Source organism: Tamandua tetradactyla, chromosome 13, assembly GCF_023851605.1.
Source record: "Tamandua tetradactyla isolate mTamTet1 chromosome 13, mTamTet1.pri, whole genome shotgun sequence".
NCBI classification, from domain to species: domain Eukaryota; kingdom Metazoa; phylum Chordata; class Mammalia; order Pilosa; family Myrmecophagidae; genus Tamandua; species Tamandua tetradactyla.
Genome location: NC_135339.1, coordinates 17,651,797 through 17,673,461, shown reverse-complemented (window position 1 = coordinate 17,673,461; position 21,665 = coordinate 17,651,797).

The window sequence follows — 21,665 nt, the reverse complement described above, 5'->3', positions numbered from 1 at the left end:
GGGACCAGAGCCTAAGAAAAGGATTTCAATACTGGCAGTTTGTTTGGGATGTGACACTAGCCCAGGAACACTGTGGGGAAATAAGAAGCAAAACAGTGAAGGAAGGCAAGCAAACAAAGCATGTGTTGTTGAATGGGTTACCTGTGCCTCGCCTTCACTGGGACAATCCCACTGAGGAGCTGCAGTAACACCCACCCATTCCCACTTCATTGGTCCAAGGGGTCCTAACCCATGGGCAAAACCTGTACCCTCTGCTGCAGACCTGGGAAGCCTTAGGCATGTTTGGGAACTCTTCAAGGTGACATTCTTAGACAGCCAATGGGACATGAGCTCTAGCACAGGTACCTGCCCCGCATCTCCAGATGGCTGGGCAGGAGCTGTGGAGCACATCCGGGACTCTGGCCTCCTCTCCAGGGGCTCTTTCCATCCTCCCTGGTGGCTCTGGACTGGAAACCCTCCAGGCTGCCCCTCTGCTACTCTCCATCTCTCCAAGGAGGCTCCGTAGCAGGAGCTGCCCCTCGCGGGGCCGTGGCTGGGTGTGCATGGGGCGCGGGGCTACTCAGCCCCCACTGGCTGGGACTCCACCACTGCAGCTCTCTGAGCCAGAGCTGCTGGGGTGCGGGGGGAGGCAGCCATACCCAAGGTTTCCAAAGTCCTGGAGCCAGAGACTCAGAGTTCTCTGAGTCACGCATTCAGCAGCTAGGCACTGGGTGCTGGCTGCATGTCCAGCACTGGTTTCATCCTTGAGATACGGCCTGAACAAGATAAAACAAGCCTTGAACAAGAGACCTAAAACAATTAATACGACAAAGAAAATAAAACGGGAAACTTTCCTAAGTCCCGCCTGTCCTCTTTCCCAGCTCTGCATCCCAGTAACATTTTGTGTGTGCCTCTCTTGTAGCTCCTGAACTCAGCTGCTGTTAACTCTCTCTGGGATGGTAAAAGCACTGTTACTATATCTTGTTGAGTTCCTACTTGTGCTCAGCACACATCGCTTAATTTAACCCCCACCACCTTGCAACGAATTGGGTACAATTACCTGCTTTTCACAGATGGAGAGACTGAGGTTGTGAGAGGTTCTGATTTTCACCTCGGGGCCCCCTGCCACGGAAGGGGTGGAGATACGTCTGGCCCGGGGGGGTGGACAGGGGTGTCTACCGGGAGGGTCTTAACATATTTGTCCTCTATTTCCTGATTATCTGAGAGATCTTCAAGGACAAGGGCAGAGTCATTTGCCTCCAAATTCCTCACAGAGCCTAGAACCTCTGTGGGCGGCTGTCGGCTGGAGGGTTTTATGGTGACCCCTCCCATCTCTTCATTTATCTAAGCAGAAGTTGGGAGACACATTTGAAGGGCCAGTGACCAGGTCTACTCTCGTGGCTCGAGCCACCCCCAAACGGCTTCCCCTCCATCCCTCCCAAGGAGAAAAATGCCGACCTTCCCTGGTGGAAAGACACGTCCAGGCATTAGAGTCAGAAGGAATTGGGATTCAAAATTCACTCCCACAGGACCGCTGGGTGACCTTGTGCAGCCACTTAGCCTCTCTGAACCTCTGTTTTCTCCAGGAAGTGGGGGTGGAGGGAGGGAAGGATTCTGCCTCCTTCCCAGGAATGCAATGAGAGGGATTCGAGAGGGGCTTGTCTGGCAGCAGAGAGCCTGCTCCGACTCAACCGTGAGCTCCCCGAGGGCAGGCGAACAGTTTCATTGGCCTCTGTCTCTGCCATACCAGCCCAGAGGCTAATGCTTGATAGATGGAGGTGTTATTCGACTGCTGACCACACTTTGGACCTCAGAGATGTAACATCTTCCCCAAAGTGTCAGATTCCTCTGTGGCCCAAGGGGTCTGCAATGACCTGCCCTAGCACAGGCCAAGCACAGGCCTGCCGGGCCTCAACGGGAGAGTGGACATGCGAGAGCCCTGCAGCCAGGCTGCCGGCCCGTGGGGGCCGCCTGTTACCTGACATCGTAGCCATCCACGTTTTTCCTTTTTGTTTCCCTTTAGACACCCTCTTTGGCCCAACACCTCCAGTCAAGGGTCACAAGACCAGAGTCCCCTGTCTGTGCCGAGTGTGAGCTCTAGGCAAGGAACAAGGGGCCAGGGAGATACGAGTGGCAGACCAGCTCTGTAAGCAAGATAGCGGGTCTGTTTCAGCTCCCTGGTCCCAGCCAGCCACATTCTGCTCCTGCCCTGGCGTCTCTTGCTGGCCCATGTTGGCCTCAATGAAGCTGCCATTTTCCAGCTGCTGGAACCCCCAGCTGAGACTTTGCCCTGCCACCCACCGCTGCTGCTCTGCTAGCATTCCTTCCTCAGCAAGCCGTGTCCAGGGCTGGCCCCGCTCCAGCCCGCTGATGTGTCTTCCTTTCATGCTCATCACTGCTTTTCTCTCCTCCTATCCCCTTTTGATAAAATGCATTTTTCCAGCTTTGTTCTGAGCCGTCATGACTCCAGAAGCTGCCTCTGCTCTCACGAGACTTACTCATCAGTGGTCTGCCTAGGAGTTCCCACTTAGCACAAAACGCTATCCTCGGAGAACCCAATCTGCTCTGCTTTGGGAGCGCTCCCTGCCCAGCCAGCATCAGCGCCCCACCAGCATTGACGAGGGAGGACTTCCCACATCTCTTTCGTGCTCCTTCACCCTCTGCTAAACCTGGGCAAATGGGGAGCTACTGAGCCCAGTTTTCCCCCATCCATCCACTTCTCCTCCAGCCGGAGGCTTGCATGCCAAGCCTGGCACTGGCAGCAGGCGCCATTGAGGGCAGACGACTAACGGCGGGATGAAAAACCTCTATTCACGACAATATCAAATCCCTGGCTCTGCAGAGAGAGACGGGTTTGCTCACGGTCCGAGACATCGCCGGCGCAAGGAAAGCTGATCCGGAGAAGACTGCCTCGTCAATGTGGGCTCTGTTCTTTTCACCTGGCGGGCCAGACACAGTGGCTCACTTGTGCCTCTGAAATCCTAACTGACTCCTGGCGGCCCGGCTTCAGGGACGGCGTGGGGGGCATTAGGCAGAGTGTGCCAAGCATGCGCCCAGCCAGATCCCAACTCAACCAGGGCAGCGGCTGGCGAGGAAGGCGCAATCATGGCAGGCCACACCCGTGCCCACGGGGGCCTGGCGGGCTGGGGCTGGAGCCACCTTCTCCAAACACCCCAGAGTCCTTCAATTGTCTTTTCTTTGTCCCGGACTGCTTTCCAAATGTTCACTGCAAGGAAGGCACAAAGGAATCATAAAATACAGACGTGGATGGCTCTGGCCAGTTGTTTCATTCTGATTTTCAACAATCGAGGGTCACAAACTCTTTCATGACCTGTTGAAAGCCGTAAACTCTCTCCCAAGAAAAATGTACGCCCTAAAAATTGAGCATGTAATTGTATGGGATTCACAGACTCCTTAAAGCCCACTTGGCTACTGCCGTAGAGTCCAGGTTAAGAATATTTTCCAACATCTCATTCAATAGTTGGGAAAACTACAGCCAAATAGTTTGACTATTTTCTCGTCTGACTTGCCCAGAAAAACACAATCTGTTATTGGCAGAGATTTGATAGTATTTAAAATTTATTTGGTTAAAATCAAGTGTGACTGGCTTCCAGTTCTAAGATGGTGGCGTAAGATGCTCCAAGGTGCCATGCCCCCAGCAGGATCTTTAAACAGTTAGCAAACATGGCTGAGCTGTCTTAGAACTAGGAAACCGGTTAAGGGGTTGCACTAAATGGGCGATTACCAAATCAAGAAGACACAGCTTTTAGAAGTGGCAGATTTATGGATTTCTTTTTGAAATTTAAGTGTCTTAAGTTTGAAAGGATTTTGTTTGCTCTCCACTTATCGTTTATTTATATATTTGACAAATGTTTATTGACCGTTTACTCTGTGCCTAGCACTGTTAGGTATTATTGTGTGTGTGTGTGTGTGTGTGTGCGCGCGCGCATGTGTGTGTGTCTTTCTTAGTTCTCACCATGACTTAATGGGAAAGAGCATTTTCTCAAATTTAAAGCTAAAGAGATTGCTCTGGCAAAGTATCAGAGAAATCCTGGGAAAATTAAGTGACATACTGTGGGCAGGAGAGCTATGAGTCAAATCTAGGTTGTTTGATATAAAATGCCTTTAATTTGTTTTAAAAGAATAGTTTTCTTGCAATTAAAAAACTTTGTAGGCGGGCCGCGGTGGCTCAGCGGGCAAAGTGCTTGCCTGCTATGCCGGAGGACCTCGGTTCGATTCCCGGCCCCAGCCCATGTAACAAAAAACGGAAAAACAAAATACAATAAAACAAGAAAATGTTTAAAGATGTTTCCCTTTCTTCCTTCCTTCCTTCCTTCTATCCTTCCTTCCTTCTCTCTGTCTTTCCTTTAAAAAAAAAAAAAAAAAAAAAAAAAAAAAAAAAAAACTTTGTTACTAATTATCCAGTACTGACAAAATAAAACCAGGCTGAGGAGTGGGAAAAGCCATAGGAATCTCACTAAATGTGGTATCCGGGATTTATGATCTTTGTATTTGAAAAATAATGTTTGTTTGAGAAAAAAGTGAAGAAGAAATTAAAGTTCGACTTTCCCTTCCATTAGAAATGAGAAAATAAATACATAAATAGATAAACAAATACATAAAAAGTGGTAGAAGGTCATGGTGCCCTTGCCAGCCCCTCCCCCACCAGTATGTGCTCTCATTGTGGGTCCCTGGCTCTGTTCCAGAGGGGACATAGTAGCCCATATGTGCATACTGAAGTGCCTGAATGTCAGCGCCAATCTATCAGGTGGCAGCTTGAAAGACTGAACTGAAAACTCATCTCTGGTTTGCATCTCAGAACTCGCCCTGCAGGCAGAAGCACCTTGCAGGCAACTAAAGCAGTATATGCAACAATTAAGTCTACGCAGCCTGAGAGAAAGGATGACCTGCTTGAAGTCACACAATAAAGCACTCAGGAGAGGAAGAAAGTCTATTTCATAGGGAGGAGAAGGGGCATTTAAACCCCTGTAAGTGGGGGAATTTTAAAGTCACAAGCAAGCATAAACCCAGGACAAGATGAGGGTTAGAAAAGACAGAGTTCCCTGAACTCCACCGGGACGGCTCAGCTCTGAACGAGAACGCCAGAGCACCGACCCAGAGCAGATCTGCAGACTGTGAAAGGTGTTTTGTGCATTGCCATGTCTGTTTGTGTTAGCTTCTGACACCCAAGGAAATCTCTGTCATATCACTAGCTGATCCAGATGAAAGGAATAAACAGCTCAGGGACTAAATATCAGAGTTAACACTCTGAAATATTAAAATGTAGACTGTGCAACAAAAAGACTGCAAGACAAAGTGACAGGATAAAAATCTAGTAACCATCAGTGAAGACAACTAGCCTATGAACATACTGGACAAAGACTTAAGGAAAAATGATCCCCAATATGCTTAAGGAGATGAAGGAAAACACAGAGAAACAACTAAAGCTACTGGAGCTAACAAACAGATTCGTTGAAGTTGTAGGATACAAGATTAACACACACAAACTAGTAGTATTTCCACATACTATTAATGAACAATCTGAAGAGGAAATCAGGAAAAAGTTCACTTACAATAGCAACTAATAGAATCAAATATCTAGGTTTATCTTTAATCAGGGATGTAAAGGACTTACACAGAAAACTAGAAAGTAATACTGAAAGAAATAAAACATATTTCTAAATACATGGAAGAAAATTCTGGGTTCATGAATTAGTAGACTAAATACTGTTAAGATGTCAGTTCTATCCAAAGCAATTTACAGATTCAATACAATCTCAATCAATACTCCATCAGCCTTATTTGCAGAAATGAAAAAAAAAACTAAATCATCAAATTTATATGGTGGGTAAAGGGACTTGAATAACCAAAACCATGTTGAAAAAGAAGAAGGAAGAATTTTAAACTGCTTTAATCAAAGCAGTGTGGTTCTGGCACCAGGGCAGACATATAGACCAATGGCATTGAGTTGAGAGTTCAAAAATAAACCCTCACATCTAAGGCCAATTGGTTTTTAACAAGGGTACCAAGTCTATTCAATGGAGAAAAAATAGACTCTTCCACAAATGGTGCTGAGAAAACTGGATATATATACACGAATAAATGAAAGTGAACCCCTACTACATACCAAACACAAAAATTGACTAAAACTAGATTAAAGACCCAAATACAAGACCACAACTATAAAATACCTAGAAGAAAACATAGAGAAGCATCTCCAGGACCTTATGTTATGCAATGGTTTCTTAGATCTTATACCAAAAGCATGAACAACAAAAGAGAAAACAGTACATGGGTCTTCATCAAAATCCAAAACCTTTGTGCATCAAAGGATTTCTTCATGAAAGTGAAAAAGATAGTCTACAGAATGAGAGAAAGTATTTTGAAACCACATGTCCAATAAGGGTTTAGTATCCAGAATATATAAAGACATCTTACAGTTCAACAACAGGAAAACAAATAACACAATTGAAAAATAGGTAAAAGTCTTGAATAGCCATATCTCCCAAGAAGATAAACAAGTGGCCAAAAAGCATGTGAAAAGATGCTCAACATAATTAGCCATTAGGGAAATGCAAATCAAAACCACAGTGAGATACTATATCACATCCACTCTAGAATGGCTACTATTAAGAAAAAAAAAACCTCAAAAAATAATAGGAGTTGAAGAGGATGTGGAGAAATAGAAACACTTGCTCATCATTGGTAAGAATGTAAAATGGTGCTGTGGAAACCAATTTGGCAGTTCCTCAAAAAGTTAAGTATAAAACTATGGTATGACCATCCCAATTCTAGGTTTACAACAAATGAATGGAAGGCAGGGGCTCAAGCAGATATTTGCACACCTATGTTCTTAGAGGAATTATGCACAACTGGCAAAAAGTGGAAACAACTCAAGTATCTATCAAGAGATGAAGGGATAAACAAAATGTTGTATATGCTTGCAATGGAATATGATTCAGCCCTAAAAAAAAAAGAATTTCTGATACACGTGACAACATGAATGAAACTTGAAGACATTATGTTGGGTGAAATAAGCCAGACACAAAAGGACAAATACTGTATGATCTCACTGATATGAAATCACTACAATAAGCAAATTCTTCGAATCAGAAACTAGACTTATAGGTTTCTAGTGGGTCGGAAATAGGGAGTTGACACTTAATTTATACAGAGTTTCTGTTTTGGGAGAATGAAAAGTTTTGGTTATGGATGATGGTGATGGCAGTACAACATTGTGAATATAATCAACATGACTGAATTACATTTGAGTGTGGTTAAAAGGAAAAAGTTTAGGTTGTATATATATGCTATTTGAATAAAAAAAAAAAAACGTAGGCCTGTGCTACACAAACACTGAATGCTAATGTAAACTTTGAACGATAGTTAATAGTACAATTATAATACTATTCTATCATCCATTGTAACAAATGTACCACACTAAGGGGAAGTGTTAACAGTGGGAAACACCAGGTGTGAATGAGGTGGTATAAATGGGAAATCTGTATTTTCTGCATGATTTTTCTGTAAAGCCTCAACTTTTCTAAGAGAAAATAAAAATAAAGGAAAATTAAATTAAATTTAAAAGTGCAAGAGGAGGAAAAGTGTAAGAAGAAGTATAACTATTCATGGAAGGGTAGGATAGGATGACCCCTGAAATAAAATCTGTCCCTGTATTTTGTAAATGATAACTAACAACCTCAGAGCAGCTAATGGTTTTGCACAACATTGCTAGTTTTCCCGCTCTATATATCCATCCTCCCCTCCTTCCACAATGGAAGTATAATTTTGCTAGGCACATGGCTAGCCACATTTCCTAGCATCTCTTGCAGCTATGTATGGTCTTGCCTAAATACTGCTAATGGGGTGTTAGCAGAGACGATACATAGAACTCGAAGTCACATCTTCGAAAAGAAGGGTGCATTACACCCTCTCTCCTTTCCCTCATCTCACTAGTTGGAATGCAGATGTGATGGTGGGAGCTGGTGCAGCCATTTCAGACCATGATGGGATTGAGGCTGGGTACTGAAGTTGGCAGGGCAAGAGGATGGGAGAAGCCTGGGTTTCTGATGATGGTGGAGTCACCATTCAACCTGGGATGGCTACCTGGACTTTTATGTAGGAAAGAAATGAACTTCTCTTTGGACCATCGTTATTTTTAGTTCCTCTCACATAGCATTAATAACATTCATTACTAGCCGAAAATTAATAATAATATAAGTTACCAGAATGTCAAAGACTACTGTTTCTCTTGCCTGGCCACATCCAGTGGGTCTCCATGCCCCATCCATGAGAGGGGTTAGTAGCTACTCTTCTTCTTACTTCTATCCCTGCTCCACTGTTTTACTCCAGGCCCCTGTCGTCTCAGCCCTGGACTATTCCAGGGGCCTCCTACTAAGTCTCTCTATTGGTGTTCTAGTTGGCTGGTTGCCAGAATGCAATACACCAGGAACAGAATGGCTTCTAAAAGGGGGAATTTAATGAGTTGCTAGTTTACAGTTCTAAGGCCGAGAAAATGTCCCAATTAAAGCAAGTCTATAGAAATGTCCAATCTAAGGCATCCATCCAGGGAAAGATACCTTGGTTCAAGATGGCTGATGAAGTTCAGGGTCTCTCTCTCAAGTGAGAAGACACATGGAAAACACAGTCAGGGCTTCTCTCTCAGCTGAAAGGGCACATGGCCAACACAGCATCCTCTGCTAGCTTTCTCTACTCGTTTCTGGTTTCATGAAGCTCCCCGGGAGGCATTTTCCTTCTTCATCTCCAAAGGTCTTTGGCTGGTGGACACTCTGCTTCATGGTGCTGCAGCATTCTCTGCTCTCTCTGAATCTCCTTCATTCTCCAAAACATTTCCTCTTTTATAAGACTCCAGTAAACCAGTCAAGACCCACCCAAATGGGTGGAGACATGTCGTCACCTAATCCAGTTTAACAACCACTCTTGACTAAATCACATCATCCAGGGAGATGATCTGTTTACAGTTTCAAATATACAGTATTGAATAGGGATTATTCTACCTTTATGAAATGCGATTTCGATTGAAACATGGATTTTCTAGGGGGCATACTTCCTTTCAAACCAGTACAATTGGGCATTCCACCATTCAGTCAAGGGAAGATTTTCTGAAATGCAAACCTGAACTGGACACTACTCCTTCAACCCTTCAATGGCTCCTTGTTCCCTAAGGTGTGAAACCTGCCCCCCACCACCATAGCTTGGACCCTCAGGTCCCCCACAAGCTGGCCTCAGCTGGCCACATTGCCTCATCTATGGCCACTTCCTTCGTGTGCCCTGGGTTCCCACAGGGGGGGACTGCCTTCCCTTTCCCTAGGCCCTGCAACCTCAAAGCCTTCCCCCACCTCGCTGGCTGCCCTGTGGAGGCGCGCCTCCTTGATCAACCCCCTCAGTGCCTCTTCCTCAAAGCCCCGGCCTCCTGGTCCTGCCTCTGTCAGAGCATGGATCTCCTGTCCCTGGCACTGTCCCCTGTGCTGACAGAGAGCTAGAACGGCTTCCCGCAGCCCTGGGTGCCCACTACACCATCAAGAGTGGAGTCTCTGCTCTAGGAGATTCTGTTGGATAAACATTAACTGCTGGAAGAAGCAGAACTTGGCTTTCCTTACTCCTCTCTCAGGCCCGTCTTTATCTGTTCTGCTCTTTCATCCCAGTGAAGCCTCCCTCCCTCCTTCCTTCCCTCCCTCCCTCTGTCTCTTCCTCTCTCCCTTCATTCCTCCCTTCCTCCTTTTTTCCCTTCTTCTGCAAATATATCCCAGTGCCAGTGCAATGCCCAGTAAGAGGAACAGAATAGCTGCCCCATTATTATGTAGTTAATGCATGAACAGATGAGTTCCCTAAGTGTTTTATTTTTATTTTTATGTTTATTTTTGCTGGGCTTTGCACTGGGCACCGAGCACACAGGACTGGAGAAGGTCCAGGCCCACCCTCGAGGCCTCCCCGACCCGGTGGGTCACGGCAGAAGAGGGGGACCTCAGCCCCCCAGCGCCTCCCAGGCGGTAAGAATCTCCCAGAGGTAAGGTGAGCGTCTGCGTAAGTGGCGTGCCAGGCCCTGAGGAGCTGGGCTTCCCGGCTCCTGCGGGAGGACTGGAGGAGGTGAGAGGTGGAGCGCTCTCGGGCTTCTGGCAAGTGATGAAGTCATTTGCAGAAAGACGGTTTTGTTCTGACCTGAGCGTTTTTCCACATGACTTCATCCCTCGCTCAGCCCTGCTCGGGTCTAGATTTTCGATGGGCCCCAGCCCCAGCTGCATAGAGAGAAGATGGCCTCTGAACCCTTCCTGCTGGGCTGGGCCGGGACAAGCAAGGTCTGTTCACTGCTCAGGGCCAGGCACCCAGCTGTGCCATCCACACCCCTGTGGACACCTGAACGGCAGGCAGCAACTGCCGCGGCAAGAAGTGGCCCCCTGGAAGCCCAGGGCACTGACAGGATAATGGGCTGCAGCAGACACACAGACCCTGTGTCCCAGGGGCTCCCCCTTACCTGCACAGCCCTCATTCTGGACATTTCCTGTCCCTCTCTGACCTCACTTTCCTCACCTGCAAATGAAGGAAGGATCAAGCCTGTTTGCAAGGCCCCGGAAGGGTCAAAGGGCAGAAGACACAGAGTGGGTGCTGGTTCACGTGGGCCATGACGAGTCCCGCACTCACTCGTCAGCTCAGACATTTACTGAACACCTACTCAGGCCAGGACTCCCACCCGCACCTCCCTGATCAGTCTGCAGATAGACAAGGGAAATAAATAATTACAAATCAATGCTATGGGCACTCAAATGAGTGGGGGATCCACCCTGTGGTCGGCGGGGTGGGGGTCAGAGGAGGGCAAAGAAAACTTTTCAGAAAGTGACTCAAGTTGGGTCTTAAAAACAAAAAGAAGTGATTTACAAGGAAAACCAGGGGAGAGGCTTAGAAAACCATGGAAAACCATCTACGCAGATGGATGACAGAGGCTGGCAAATGTATCCACCAGGATGCACCAGTAAGAGCAATAGAAGATGCAAAGAGCAGTGGTGTAAACGGTTAGGTAAATCCTTACCTAACAAGAAGTCTAGAGGGGTATAGTCCTGGGGTTGCGCAGAGGTCCAGCGATGCCTGCAAAGACACAGGCTCAGTCCACATTTCTGCTCCGCCTTCTTTTGTGCTCAGTTTGTTGTCACATAATGAAAAAATGGCTGCTGCAGCTCCAAACATCTCATCCCCAGCCAACCATATCCAAGGTAGGAGGATGGGGAAAGGTAAGATTCCACAGAACTCTCTTCCACCTTTTTCTGTCTTCCACCTCTCTTCTACCTGTCTTTTCTATCAGGGAGTAAAGTCCTTCCCCGAAATCCCCCCACAGATATTTTCGTCAGCTCTGTCATTGGACTGGTTACCCCTGGCTCCAAAGAAGGCTGGAGAAGAAACTTGCAAAGGGACAAGAATATCGTGATTTACAAGTGTGATACATGTTCTGGAGCTGGGAAGGGGCCACAATAGCAGAGTTTTCTGTCCACCAAGCAAACAGTATCAAGACTCTATTAGTAGGGTAGACAGGTGGTGGGCAGGGGCAGGGATGACCCTTAGGGCAGGCAGTGCACAGGGTATTCATATGTATTGGGGTAAGTGGTCCAATGTGGTGAAGCATGGCAGAAGAAGAGCCTGAGGTCAGGCAAGAGTTGGAACAGAAATCTTAGAAACTTGGGCTTCCAACAAAGAACACTTCATCCAAGGCTTCTGGAGCAGAGGTTGATTCATGTTTTAAAACAAATACTCTGCGAGCAATAAGCACTGGCCAAAGGGTCAGAGACACCCCAACGGTGGCCAGGTACCCCTGCTTTTCAGCTCTGTGAGGCTATGGGTTCATTAGGATGGGGACTTAGTTTTATTCAGTTCATGTCCCCAGTGATGCTTTTGCCACAGAGCACTGCTGAATGAGTAGATGGAAGGAAGAATGAATCAACGAGTGAAAGACACTCCTAGCATCAGTTTCCTCTTCCGTATCACGGGATCAACCAAACCCACCCCTCCCTTGCAGGGCCGCCGTGAGGATCAGATGAGCCGATGGCTGGCTGTTGCTTAGGGGGCTGGAAGACTACCGATAAGAGGCGGAAAGGAGAAGGGGAGAGAACGCGGGTCATCCTGAACCCCGGATGGTGCCAAGCTCACGGCCTGCCTGCCCTGACCAGCCTGGAGGAGCCCAAATGGCCACTCTGGATTGTGAGGAAACACCTGGAACTGTCCAGTGGGTCCCGCCAAAGACAGCAGTGGGAGAGGAATGAGGATAAACAGCTGTCTGTCTCTGGTAATGCAATTAGGAGCTAAAATATTAAACACTTTACGACAGGACATATATCTCCCACATAACGAGCTGCCTCCTGCAAGGCAGGCACTGTCCAGGCCGGTATCTCAGCCCTGCTGCCTCTGCCCAGGGCAAGCAGCTCACATTCCATCGATGTGCGGAGGGCATTGTCATCATCGCCGTCACCATTTATTGAGTTACTACTGTGTGCCAAGAACACTGTCTGGGACTCGCTGTGCATGTTATTGTCAAAGCAAAGAATGTGGAGTAAAGGACGTATGGGGAAAGCGAAGCTGAAAGAGGTTGAAGAACTTGCCATGGTCAGCCACCTGGCAAGAGGCAAAGCTGCACAGAAGCTCCTGACTTTGCACTGGTGGGTGGAGATTATGAATTCTGGCTTGTCCTGGGATGTGCCACAGGGCTGGCGCCCTGCTGCACCCCTGTATCCTGGATGTCAGGACTCACGGACATGAAGCTGGTTTGTAGGTGAAGCACCCGCATTTCCAAGCTGTTTGTGCTCCCACGAAAAGGTCTGTCTCGTGTCCTTTATTTTAACAGTGAATGGCTGCGCTTATGAGTTGTCACAGATTTATTAAACTGATGGTAGAATTTCAGGCATCAACTGAGAGTTGGGATATTTCATGTCATTCCTGAAAATATGCTCCTTAAGCCGCCAACTGCCTTCTAGGCACAAGTTTATGGACCCCTGTCTGTGTCTCAAATCTGGATTGAGCCCCAGCTTTCACTGAGGGTCTAAGAGGGAAGATCCCACAGTCCTCACACATGGTGGCAGACATTTAGCAAGACCCTTTTGTATTCATCATTCCATTTTCTTCTCACACGAATCTTGTAAAACAAGTGCAATTTCTACCCATTTTATAGATATGGAAACTGAGGTCCAGAGGATTTTAAAATGCCATGTCCCAGGAGACAGGACCTATATATATTTGCTGAGCACTTGATGCATGCTGAACCTTGCTGTAATAGACGTGATCTCTGTCCTCGTGGAGCTACCAGCCCGGACCAGGAGAAAAAGATGTTAGAATGGCAACCAGACAAATGAATAAGCTACCACGAACTGAGATAAGAGCTATAAAAGAGAACAAGGTGTTTTAAGAGGAAATAATAAGAGGCCCAGGTGGGTGCGGACGCTTTTCTGAGGAAGTGGCATTTATGCTGAGACTGAAGCAGGGTTGAGGGAAGAGTAGCCCAGGCAGAGGGCCCAGTCAGTATGTGCAAAGGTCCTGAGGTGGGAAGTTGCTGAAACTTTCCTGGTGATGAGAGGTGGGCTGGCTCTGCACCACCCCTGCAGATGCACAAAACTGCCTGGGTGATGGGGCTGAGCTACACCTCGGGATGTCTGACTGCAATCTGGAGCCCTCTCCACTGTTTCTTGGACCTGCTCAGCCCTGGATTTGGGCCGTGCCCCCACCTAGCAACAAGGAATCCCTTCCCCCACCCCTGCCCCTTCCCATCCACCAGGATCACCCAGGAGGCAGGCAGCCCCACCAAAATGGTCCCCTGATCTCTGCCCAGTGTGTCCCTTCTCCTCTTCTGAATCGCCCCCTTCCTTGAGCTGCCAGGCGGGATTCCAAGGGGCCAGGGAGTGGGGGCTGGGAGCGGGCTGTGGCGGGCTGGGCAGGCTTTCACGAGCATTACATCTGGAGAGAGAGACCGGAATGTTTGTGTCTGAAATTTAGCTAATATCCCAGGAATTTCTCCTGCCGCTGCAGAGGGCTCCTAGGGGGACTGCAAAGCTGGGATGTCTGGGTTCTGGGGGCAGGCTGTCCCCACTGAAAGCCTCTTTGTCCCCACAGTCTGCCTGTGTATCGTTCTGAGGGTGCCTGCATGTGTCCGAGTGTTTGGTATGTTTCTGTGTGTGTCTGAGTATCTGCGTGTGTGTATCTGTGTGTCACTGTGTATATCTGAGTGTGTCTGTGTGTATTTGGGGTGTCTCTGTGTGTAGTGTGTGTCTTTCTCTCTGCCAGGGTGTATGTGTGGGGCTGTCTGTGAGCATGCAGGCATGTCTTTTTGTGTCTGGGTGTGTGTCCATGTGTCTGGGTGTGCTTACGCTGGGTTGTGTGTGCTTATGCTGGGTTGTGTGTGTTTGTACCTGAGCGAGTGTGTCACTGAGCACCTGCCTATGGATGCGTCCGCCTCTGCCTTCTGCCTTTGCACACAGAGGTGTGACACTCTTGTTTGGGTCCCTGCGCATCTGCTCTCATCTCTCCCTCACCACCTTTGGCCTGGGGCTGAGCCTCACCCTCCCTGTTAGAAGAGAATTGGAGGTAAACTTGTATCAGAGCCAACTGCTGGGGGGAAGGAGAAAGAGCAAGTCACAGACTGCAGGGAGGTGGGAAGGAGCCCGTTCGGGAAACGGGCTCCTTCCTGTTTGCGTGTGTCTGTGTGCATGTGTGTGCTCACGTGCGTACTGGCCCTTGTGCATATCTTTTTGTCTATCCTTACAAGGCTGTGTCTCTGTGTGTGTCCTTGGGTGTGGATGTGCATATAAGCTTGTGTCTATGTAGATGTGTGTCTCTGTGCATATCCATGCATGTGTACAAGACTGTGTGCGTGTGTGTGTGTGTGTGTATGTGAGTGTGCATGGCCATCTACCCTTCTGTCTGGCTGGTCAGGGAAGGGTCCTTGCAGGCCAAGCCTTGTCTTCAGCCCCAGCACAGGGCAGCAATGCCCCCAAGCCCCACGTGGGTTTTCTGGTCCCTGCAACATGAGTCACAGCCCACCCTCCTTTTCTTTCCCCGTCCATCCATTTAGTCACCAGGCATTTTGGAATATAGCCTCTAGCTCAGTCTCTCTCTACCCACCCTCTCAATTTCTGGAAACCCCCCACATGGCTCCCTGCTCTGCACCTGGTCCCTCCCACTTCCAGGAGATTCTCACTCCTCCTCTGCTCAAAGATCATCTATGGCTCCCATTTACTGATCCCCACCTCTGCCAGGAAGTAGCCTTGGATGTCCCAGCCCAGGGTGGGGAAGTCTTCCCTTGGCCTTTTTGCATTTTTTCCTGCTGGCTTCCTGTGACCGTCAGCTCTGGAACTGTCAGCGACCTGACTCCCCTCTCCCTACAGACTGGAAGAGACGGCGTGTAATTCAACCCCATCCCTTGCACTGGGCCCATTGCCTGGTGCACAGTAATCTCCACGAGACCTGCCCCTGGGTGAGTGGACAACTCCCGGGGCCTCCTGGGTCAGGGAGCTGGGTGACACATTTCCCACCATTTCCTGGCAGCTACTATCTTTTCTGCCTCCTGGGTTGTGTCATCACACCCCAACACACACACAGCACTCTAATGCCTACCTCCAAACTGTGGTGTGCTGGACCCCACCAATTCTCAGAACCTTTTGAAGCCCTAGTGCAGACCTGCTTGGGGCTGCCAGGGTCAACTGCCCAGCCACCTGGTTCCCCCACCCCAGGGGTCCCCACTCAGGCCCCTGTGGCTCCACACCCCCTCAGCATGCCTCACTGCCCCTGCCACTCTGCGAACATCCCTAGCACATGGCTCTTTCTTTTACTTAAATTTTAAAAATTCTTTAAGTAGAGTATGAGTGTCCTAGGACTGGTGTGACAAGTTACCACAAACTAGGTGGCTTAAAAATTGAGAAAGGATTCTCTCACCTTTCTGGAGACCAGATGTCCAGAATCGAGGTGCTGGCGGGAATCCCTACAATGCTCTGAGGGAGACTCCTGCCTTGCCCCTTCCAGCTTCTGGAACCCTTGGCATTCCTTGGCTTGTGGTCACATCCCGCTCCTCCCTCCCTCCATCCTCGCTGGGTCTCTCTGGACCTTGACGTTCCTTCCTCTTCCAGGACACCTGCCACTGGATTGAGGGCCCCCTTCATCCAGGATGAACTCATCTTACCTTCATTACATCCGCAGAAACTTCATTTCTGCACAAGGTCGCATCCACAAATGCAAGCGCTAAGGCTAGTGTGTGGGATACAATGCGCCTCTACCCACGGTTGCAGGGTTACACACATATGGAAACAGAAGCAGTTCCCACGGCCTCAGCAGGCAAGGAGGGCCATCACAGAGGCAGGGGGTCCCCGGGTCATCACCCACTGGACGGTGGCCAACCCCACTGTGTGTGCCGAGACACCTGCTGTGGGGGTGCAAGGCCTGTGAGTGTGAGGGTGTGAGGGTGAGGGCAGGAGCAGGCTCCTGGGGAGACAGGGAAGGATGGCCCTGGGCCGTGGCATGGGAGAGTGGATCCCATAGCAATGCAGGAGAACGGCAGGGAGCAAGACCAGAGAACGTGCTTCCGGGTCTTCTGGAACAAAGCTCTCTCCCCAGGGCGAGCCTTGCAGTGGGGAGGCCCTGGACCAGGGCGCTCTTTCTCCCATTTCACATACTTGCCCTGATCCGCAGTTGCGACGCAGCCTTGAGTGAGCCCCTCCACCTCTCTGGACGTCACCTGTGGTATGGCGTCACAAATGCTTGCCCTCCCTGTTTCAAAGTAACTGTGAGGCTTAAATGGACAAACGGGCACGTGCATGCACAGAGGTGAGGGAAATGGCAATGTCCAGGACGCAGCACAATGGGGGCCAGGCAGCTTGCTTTACCAAATCTTTTGTTTCCTAAACGAGCTCGACAGCAGGCAGGCAAGGGACATTTCAGGGCCGGTGTGCTGCTAGGCCTGTGGCCTGCAGAGTCACATTTAATTGCAACGAGGGGCCTGGATGAGAGGGGTCTGGAAACCCATTTTTCAGAAGGGGAAAGTGAAGCCCAAAAACTGTTCAATATCACAAAGCTAAAAGGCTTTCTGAGTATCAACCAAAGCAACAACAATAAAAGAAGTCACCGCCAAAGCATCTGGGGGCGAGGGCCACAGAGATGGAAGGGCAAGTTTAGAAGCTCTTTGTGTAACACGAGACCCACGCAGAAGCCTTGGAGTCCAAGTAAATAAATAAATAGACTGCTGATTTCCCTGGAGGGGGCACAGGCCACCTTTCTTTATTTCATTGGGTCATGCGCCAAAACAGCTGCATTTTATCATTCCTCAGAAATCCATAAAAGGGATGGAAAAGGCTGGTGTGTATGGGGGTGGGTGGAGGGTGGACAAGCATTTAAATTTAATTGTGGCCCCATGCTGCTCGGTGAGGTGGCCCTAAGATAACACCTATAGGGGTCCTGGGACCCAGGCAGCAGTGCAGGAGAAAAATCCCTCCCCCACAGGCCTGGAACCTGCAATGGTGATTTCTCTTCCTGAGTCTCCCAGGACTCCAAGCCCAGCCTGGCCACCCCCTTCTCTGGCTTCCTGCAGCCTCTGTCCCCCTCCTGCTCCCACACCTCTTCTGTGTGTAGCTGTGCTTGGAGCTCTATGTGTGCCGTCTGGGTCCCCCAGGGTAGCCCCCCCCCAGTCACTCCCTCTGGGGCACTGTCCCTCATCTGTCTTCTCCCAGCTCACCCTTCTCGGCTGAGCTTCAGGGCTGGACTTCTTTCCCACATGCTGACCTCGTGAATCATGAGACACCCCTGAGTTGCTGAGTGTGTGATTGGCTCAAAGACCCACTAGCTCGAGGGCTCTAAAGTTCCACGACCAAATCATCCAGGGCCCTGGTTAAATACAGATTCTGATTCCATAGCCTGGTCACTGCCAACCGTCCCCTGCGGCTCCGATGCCAGTGCTCTGCCGACCTCCCCTTGAGTCACAAGGCTCTAGTGAGTCTACATGGCTCAGTCACAGATGGGTAAACTGAGGCCCAGAGAAAGGCAGGAAGTTCCCCAAAGGTGCGGCAGAATGGGACTCCCGGCCCACAGACCCATGCTTGGCCCCAGGGATCATACACTCGAATGCCTCAGGGTGGGGCAAGTCGAAAACAATTTTACACGAAATCTCCCAATTTTAAAATTTTGCAAATTATTTTTAAAATAATTGTATGTTCTCTGCCGGTCAAACCAAACCTACTGGTGGGGCAGCTGGCTCTGGAGTGCCCACGCGTGGCCCCTGCTCTCTGCCATGGCCAGGGAAGGCCGGCAAAGCTGCTTCCCTCTCTCCACCCCTGTCCTGGCCCTGGTCTGCAGTTCCACACAGGTCACTCCCAAGCCAGCCCTGCTCGGGAAAGGAGCCCAAGGTGGCAGGGAGAGGAGCCCAAGGTGACAGGGAGAGGAGCCCAAGATGACAGGACGTGCTTCCTGAGTGGCAGAACTGTAAAGGAGGCAGGCTCCAAGATCTGGCCAACTCAGGTTCCGAAACCAGCTTTCCCACTCTTACCTCACTCTTCCAGCCTCAGTTTCCTTCTCTGTAGAGTGGGGACAATGATGCTGCCGCTCTCAGGGATGGTGGGGCACAGGGAATGCAATGCAGAAGCAGGTCCCTGATCCAACTGCTCAGCCACGAGTGGCTCCTCGTAGGGCCCTTTCTCCTGACTGCTGCTCCCCACACCCTGTCAAGGGCTCTTTCCTTTCATGCTGCATACTTGGCTTTTGGTCCACTGGTGCTGAGATCCTTTTATCCCCGCTGGGTTTTCTCTCCACCCACCTCCTCTTTCCCATTGATTCCCTGCTTCATTTTACACCCAAGCTCTGGCTCTTCCTGAAGACACCTGGTTCCAGAAAGCAAGCTTCTCAGCAGTTGAGGCAAGGAAGGAAGGTACAGTGGAAGTGGCTGCCTTGGAGCACCCTGTCCTGGGAAGAGCTCCAAACCATGTCCACACCCAGGAGGACGATGTTCTGCAATTGATTAGTGATGTCTGCTGTGGGCTCAGAAGTGGGAGCTAGGGCACCTACCTATGCCTGGTATTGACCGTCCTGGTAGGTGTCTGGACAGCTTCTCCCAATCCTCTCTCCCATCCAGTGGTTCCTCTGTGAGGCCAGGGGGGCTGTCACCATTTTAGGGGGGAATGGATCTGCGGCCCAGTGAGCATGAGAGGTAGGAGCAGAGCCCAGTTGGGCCGGACTCTTCTTTGCATACTTTGCGTTTGTCCCCTCACAAGTAAGGCTGAGCTCTGTGGACTGAGAGGGACCCCCTAGCCCACATGGACATTTCCTAGTCCAGGCTGGGGTCTGATTCCCAAGCATGCTGTGCTGGGTCTAGCGGGCTTTGTGCACTGGTATCCCAGCAATAACGTAGGCCTTGGTCGCTTCAGAGCAGCTGTGTGACCCTGGAAGGTCCCTGCCCCTTCCCAGCCCTCAGTCTCTGTATCTATAACCTGTGGAAAAGGGGCATCCCAGTGAATGAACGGTCAGTGGGGAGCACCAGCACAAAGTGCTGGCACCGCAGGGGACATCTCGTGGCTCTCTCCCCTCCCCTCTCCAGCAGACCTGACCGGGAGTCGGTTCTCATGGAAGGGCCTCTGACTCCCTCCAGCCCCTGCGGCCCCCTGCCACTTACAGGCCTGCACACAGCCCGTGTGGAGCGTCCTGGTGGCCTGGGTGAGGCCCCACCTACAAGGGGTTCCACCAACCTTGTCACCAGCAGGCAGGCTTTCCTGTCTGCACTGCCTGGGGCCCAAGGTCAGTGTCCTCCACTGCCAACCAGGTGACTCAGGCCACGGCTCTGCCCGGTAAACCCCAGCTGGTGGCACCTGCGCTGTACCGCGTCACCTGTCTGGAGAGAGGAGGTGAGATAACGTCTGGAACAGGAGCCGATTTATGGCGAAGGAAAAGCTCTTTGCACGTTCGCTGGAGCCTTCACTTACTTGCTTATTTTTGTTTGCAGCTCTCAGCTCAGCTTGGCAAAAGCAGGTCACTCGGGGAAGATGCGTGTTTCTCTCTCAGCCCTTCTTTGCAGCCCGCTTCCCACAAAAAGGTCCCAAGTATACAGTTCTGGGGTTTCCCAGCAAAGAGCTGCCCTCCGGTTGGGAGTTCAGAAGGCCAAAGAATGTCTTTGGAAGGAGAAAGGCAGTAAGCCACCCACGAACAGGAGCCGTGTGGGAGGTCTCAGTAATGGGCTGACACAGCAAGGGGGGAAACTACACAGCCTTAATTTAGCACCGACTGTGTTCTAGGTCCTTTGCTGGAGAGTTCATCTCAATTAGCTCATTTATCCTCACTACACTGAACTAAGGCCGGCAATGCTCAATCCCGCCGCACGGAGAACTTGTGAACATCAGCAGCGATTCTTGTTTAATCGCTCAGGGTGAACTCTGGGCATGGTATTTTTTTTAAGCTCCTCAGTGAATTCTAAGCAGGATTCAAACTTCATTGTACATAAGAATGAATCTCGTGGATCTAGTCAAAATACGGATTCTGATTCAGCCAGGCTGGGGCAGGAACAGGCTTCAGTATTTGGCTCGCAGGTGAGATGCCAAAACAGCCGATTCTTGGCCCACACTTTGAGTACAAAGTATGCCCCAAACTCTGCTTGGTTCCTTGCTGGATTCTAAGTATGTTGAACTGCACCGGGACAAAGTAACCACAGAATGAATTATTTGTTAAAGGCATAAAGAGAGGAACAAGCCTTGGAGGTAGGTGTGGCTGCCACTTCATGCCTGAGAAAGCCAAGGTTCGTTCAATGCCACAGGGAAACGCTGACCTGCGTTTGAGGCTGCCAGCACGGTGACCGGGGCAGCTAGCCTTAACCACTCTGCTAGGTTTGCAGGGATGACAGTGGGAGGGTGGAACCGGTCAGAACTCAGGCTCTGGGGTTTCACCCTGAAACTGAAGTCAGATCCTCTCTCCATCACTCACTAACTGATTCAACCTTGGAGACAGGGCTGAGCTGGGTCCCTGTTTGCAAGTTACTTAATGCCCCCATTGCCACTATTTTCCATATGAAAGATGGGAGCCGTGATTTTTTTTTTTAATTCTAGAGGGCTATTTTGAGGATTAAATGAGATGATGCACAGACTGGATATTAGATGATGTTAAGACTTATTGTTTACTTTTTACAACATAATAATAGTGTGTTGGTTTTTTCCTTATTTTTCTCTGTTAGTGATGCATGCTGACAGATGTACAGGTGAAATGATACAGTGTCTAGGGTTTGCTTTCGATGTTCTAACAGAGAGGGAGGGACAGGAGGAGGGAGAGAAGAAGACAGAAGTGGAGGAGAAGGATGAAAAAGAGAAAGTCAGAAGGGGGGTGAAAAAGAATGACAAGTGTCGACCACAACTGAAGCTGGGTGCTGGCTACAAGGGGGTTCATTCCTAATCAGGGTTTCGGCATGCATGACCCACAGCAGCGCCCACCCCACTGGGAAAGCGGCGCCAGCCTGATACCCGCCATGACTAGCAGAAACGCTGCGGGGAGAAAATACTCACCACTCGTCATTGAATACCTGCCCTTTGCACACCTGATCGATACTGTTCCCACTTCTCACCTGAGCAGGTGAAGCCCCTCGGCCCAGAACGCACTACCTGCCCCCGTGCCCCCGCTGCCCAGCGCTTCCCCAAAACGCAAGGCCTGTGTTTGGTTCTGGAGCATCTCACCCCTGAGCTCAG